The following is a 5,865-nucleotide window of genomic DNA, read 5'->3' as shown; positions in this document are numbered from 1 at the left end:
ATATATGCATATACATATATATATATATATATATATATATATATATATATATATATATATATGTGTGTGTGTGTGTGTCTGTGTGTTTGTGTGTGTGTGCGTGTGTGTGTTTGTGTGTGTATTGGTTTGCTGGTTTGCTGAAGGTAATTTTTCTTATTATCATTGTATGCTATTTCATGAAGTTTTAATAAAGGTAATTATGATAAAGAAAATATGAGTTAAAAATAATGCTTCAGGAATTGAAAATTAACGTCATTTCAAAATTGAATAACATTACATCTTTCAGAAATACATAAAATGTAGGAGTGAAGACATTAGTTTCTATATCGGGAGAGTTTTTAAAGGTTTTAAAGGCCGCTCATGGATGGCAGAGGCAAAGGACAGTGACATAGTCCTAGCAAGCAGGTTAATGCCCTAGAGACTGGCGATCACCAGTCAGGGACCTTGCCACATAGGCCACCATAATATAATAAAGAAATTATAAGTTAGGAATTTATTAAACTGATATTGAACGTTATTTTAAAATTGAATAACATTACATCTTTTAGAAATACACAAAATGTTCATGCTCTTTTACATGCTCTTTTATATCATGAGAGTTCATCATGAAAATCCTCATGATAGGCGATCCTTTCATGACTCAAGGTTATATTCACCAAGACATTTTAGCAGTTCTTCCACAGTGTTTTCTTTGCCCTGTCCTCACTATGATCCCAGGCATATTAAGTGGGTCATTAAGATTTTTCTCGTCTTAATTACATTTTCAAATTTATATGTTAATTAAACAAAGCACTGCTATGCCTTCTAAGGTTACTTTAAAGAGACACTGTATCAGTTTTTCTTTATCTTTATTCTTGTGAGAATTGAAATAAGTTTTCCGCAGAATACTTTTTTTCTTTATAATTAAAGCGCCACTTCAAGAAATCCAGGCTTTCCTCTTTGGAGTCATTACTGCTAGGAAAAGCTCTTAATTTATGTTTAAGAATATATATATATATATATATATATATATATATATATATATATATATATATATACACACACATGTGTGTGTGTGTGTTTGTGTATGCATTTATGTACCACTTCCTACGTTACTAATTGGTTGGTTTTTAAATTTTTTTATATCGGTCAGAATTTCCCTAGATAAAGAGACTCATAGTTCCTTATACACAATACAGTACTTATAACATACCATCACTTTATACAAAAAACAGATACAGTGTTAAACTTTCAACATACAGTAATATTAATACATCAGCTATGAGCACTTTACTTTAATCTTGTCATCTCTTCTCCTTATGAGACACGATTCCAGGTGGCGCTGGAACCTATGAATTAGTTGTTGGAGGATCATAACGATGTGGATTTTGGTAATGACGGAGCTGCTATATGAGGTTCTTTTGCTGTAAAACCTGACGTCGATGGCATTGGTTCACCATCGTCAAGGTCAGGTGACAACTAGGTAGCATTTTTTTTTTACTCACTCAAGAAACTGATCTATATTTTGTTGGATAGTGTTCTTCCTCTGGTCTTCAAAAATTTCCCTTCATGAAAGGAAAGCAATATTAGACGATTTGGCAAAACAGCTGACTTTAGTATCTTAGGAATCAATTATTTATAGACACTTTGATTAATAAAAACCACGCTGCATTTCTTCAAGTTTGGAGTTTCTCGGTTTTGGATCAGAGAGATTTTATTAAATTTTCTATTCAGAATCTTCTTCTTTCAGCTCTATCTCAAGTTCCTTACTTAGGGATACCAAATTTTTCTTTACATCCTATACTGGCTTATCATATCGATTAAAATCCTGAATAAATTGAGGGCACAGTTTCCTGCATACACCATTCTTGCTGTTTGAGTCAGTTCGTACTAAGGAGCATTTATGATCAAAATCCGAAATATTCATGCCATGATATTCTGTTGTATCATCAACTGCCTGATATATGGTACGTCATAGATGGTACTGCTTAAAGAGAGCTACGAGTATGATGCCTTGGTTCATGGGATGAATGGGAGAGGCAGTGCTTGAAAATACGAAAAGGACACTCACACTTGGGTCCAGGTCATTCAGATGTATGGGATGTTCCGGTGCATTATCTATGGTCAACATAACGTTAAAATTCAGTCTCGTTTCCTAGCAATATTCCTTGACCGCTGGTATAAAATGGCCAGTGAACCGTACACACAGTGATTCATGATGCGCGCAGTATAGAGTGGCTGCGTTGAAAACCTACTTTTTCAACACGAAAACGGATCAACTCCAGCGCCAATGGCTAATCACTACCTCCCATAAGCCATAGTCCCATCGAGTGGACAGGGACTAATACTCCTCCTTTTATTTTATTAATAAATTTTATTACTAATTTATATGATAATAATTTTTGATGCTAATTTATATAATAATAATTTTAATACTAACTTATATAATAATAACTTTACTACCAATTTTAATAATGATAATAATAATTTGAATAATAATAAGATTAGAGTCTCCTGGTAGAATAAATCATCGGCATACATCCTCTGTCAATGAAGGCTGAATTACAACTAGGCAGCTAACACGCGAAAACAAGTGAGCAGTGTTGCATTGCTATTTGCCCCTCTATTAATTTATATCAACACCACTACTGCTTCACGAAGCTGATACATGAATCATAGTGTGTACTGGGCTTTAAGGGCATGATAAACTAACAACAGCTTCAGCATGAAATCCCCTGCGATGCTACCTTCCAACATTAAAGTTGGCCTATCTTTGACTATCGTGTACCTTGGCATTGTTCTTCCATCCTCTAAAACAAACCAGAGATTTGACATTCTTTTCCAAAATAAGCCGGTCTCGACAAACATTGAAGATAAGTTCTGGAGGGATTTGTGCTTCATTGATGTTTTTTTTTATATTTTCAGAAGTGTCTTTTCCCTGAATTTCACCTCTACTTGAACCTATCAAACCACCTTTCCATCGGGAAGTCTTTTACACAAGTCCTTAATCAAAGCCTTGGGCTTCTTTTGGATTAGCATGTAGCTTGCAGGAATCCATTTATGCATCTAGATTTCTTTTCAAAGGCGTAACAAGTTTTAGATGAAAGAACCTTTTCAGTAATGAATTAAACAATGCGGTCTCTGGCAGATACCGATGTTAAAACTAGGCCTAAGGGACATAATATTTATTTATTACTTTATCTTCCTTTTCATATCTCTTTATCATGTTGCTACACAAAAGAACATAATAAAAGGCTAAGACTCATAAGTAAGAGTTCATCTTTAAACAGAAAAATGTTCGAGATTCATCTCCTTGACTCTATTTTTATCATATTGTAATCCTCCATTTGAGTTATTAATGAGATACTTTCATCACCATCATCTCCTCCTACGCCTACTGACGCAAAGGGCTTCGGTTAGATTTTGCCAGTCGTCTCTAGCTTGAGCTTTTAAATCAATACTTCTCCATTCATCATCTACCACTTAACGCTTCATAGTTATTTAGATACTTTACCTTATTCTTATTTTATATTTATCCACCACAGATTAAGCATTAAAATACCTTACTGTTAACAACCATTCAGAAAATCATGGTTCGACTTGAAAAAGTAGCGAGGCCAACAGAGCTTCAGTAGATTACAGTGGTGTCAAACAGCATCTGTTTTCCATCATATGTATATTCATGATATTTTCTATGTATGCTATTTATACTACAGCTATTTTCATATTGAACGTACTGTATATAGGCATTAACATTATGAATAGAATTCTATTCTCTTTTTTTATCGTTATGGTGCGACAGAGACACGTGAGGTCGAGTGAAATGTCATAACATGGATTTCATTTTGGTACTATATATATATATATATATATATATATATATATATATATATATAATACAAGGGTGTGCATTGTATATATTTAATGTATATATATAAATAAAAATATGTATACAAATGTATATGCATACACATACACAGGACACAACACACACACACACACACACACACACATATATATATATATATATATATATATATATATATATATATATATATATAACAACAACTGTAGCTTTTTCTAGTCCACTGCAGGAAAAAGGCCTCAAACATGTCAACTGGCCAAATTCATCACCAAGCAGGTCACTGCGGATTGGTGATCGCTCACAGCCAAACAACCCTGACTAGTATAACTTTCTTAATTAATCATGGCGAAACACAAACCCTTTCACCACGTCAAGGTATCCCCACTCAGGAAAGGACATATATATATATATATATATATATATATATATATATATATATATATATATATATATATATATCGTGTCAGAAGTCATATAAACAGCTAATAAAATGCCGTATCAAACAAACTGGTTTGTAAGTAGACGGTTATTATTATTATTATTATTATTATTATTATTATTATTATTATCCTTTTCAATGGTAATCGTAATTCTTATTATCATTACCAAGAGCCGAACTACAACGCTATTGAGAAAAAGCAGAATTCTATAAAACAAGAGACCTCAAAAGAACAAACAACAGAATAAAAAGATAAAAGCAAATGACGTAAGCAAGAGAACAAAGTGAATAAAATAGATAAAGCAGTAAACTTTGAAACGAGACTTATGTCAGTCTTCTCAACATGAGAGCATTTACATCGACCCTAAACTTTGGAAGTTAAGAAAAAAAAAAAAGTGCTCGGGATTTTTTTTTCTCTTTCTCCGTAGCAATCTGACATATGAGAAGGTATTATATTCTGTGCACACTTTCACTCTGTGTGCCATAACTTTCCATTTTGTTTTATTCATGAGAAAATTGTTAGGACTTGCCACCGAAAAGCCCAACGCCAACGACAACGGGATTACTCTTGCAACAAATAAAACGAGAGACTCAACGCTCTGCAGTTGTTGTCAAAGTAGAGCTTTGAGGATGACGTTCAACCAGATTTTAAAGTACCTCATATAAAATACGTCACATCTTTTCTCTTTTGCTTGCTGCCGGTAAAAGAAAGAGGAAAAGAAACGAAAGGTTTAAAGGTCACTCATGAATGGCAGAGACAGGGGACAGTGCCATTGATCCAGCAAGCTGTACAATGCCCTAGAGACTGACCATATATTATATGATTAGCGCCCAAGCCTCCTGTCCCCCCAAGCTAGGACCAGGGAGGGCCAGGCAATGGCTGCTGATGACTCAGCATATAGACCTATAGGCTCCCCCAAACACCCCAACCTTAGTTCACAAGGATTGTAAGGTTGCAGACATTAATGACACTAACGAGTCTGAGCGGGACTCGAACCCCAGACTGGCAAACACCAGGCAGAGACGTTACCAATTAGGCCACAACAACCCGTAAAGAGTATATTGATTTGTGAAAGATAACATTATGTCATTTAATTGAAAGAAACACAAGGGTTGTTCTGTGTGGCAGTCTACTTCTTTCCACATTCTCCTCTGTCTTCAGACACCTGACTGCAATAAAACCAAAGATTTCTTCTTCACTCAAGGAGTTAACTACTGCACTGTAATTGTTCAGTGGCTTCTTTGCACTTGATCAGGGTAGAATATACTCTATCTATGGCACAAACTGCTCTTTGGAGTAGGACACTAAGATCAAACCAATGTTCTCTAATCTTGGGTAGCACCATAGCCTCTGTACCATGGTCTTCTACTGTTTTGGGTTAGAGTTTGCTTGCTTCAGGGTATGCTCAGTCACATCATGCTGTCTCTGTAATTCATTTCCTCACTGGGCTATTTTCCCCTATGGGGCCTTTAGGCTTATAGCATCCTGTCTTTCCAACGAGGGTTATGGCTTAGATAAATTTAATAATAATAACAACAACAAAAACAACAACAACAATAATAATAATAATAATAATAATAA

This window comes from Palaemon carinicauda, chromosome 12 (assembly GCF_036898095.1).
Source record: "Palaemon carinicauda isolate YSFRI2023 chromosome 12, ASM3689809v2, whole genome shotgun sequence".
Classification (NCBI taxonomy): Eukaryota; Metazoa; Arthropoda; class Malacostraca; order Decapoda; family Palaemonidae; genus Palaemon; species Palaemon carinicauda.
Note: the sequence above shows the minus strand (reverse complement) of the source record.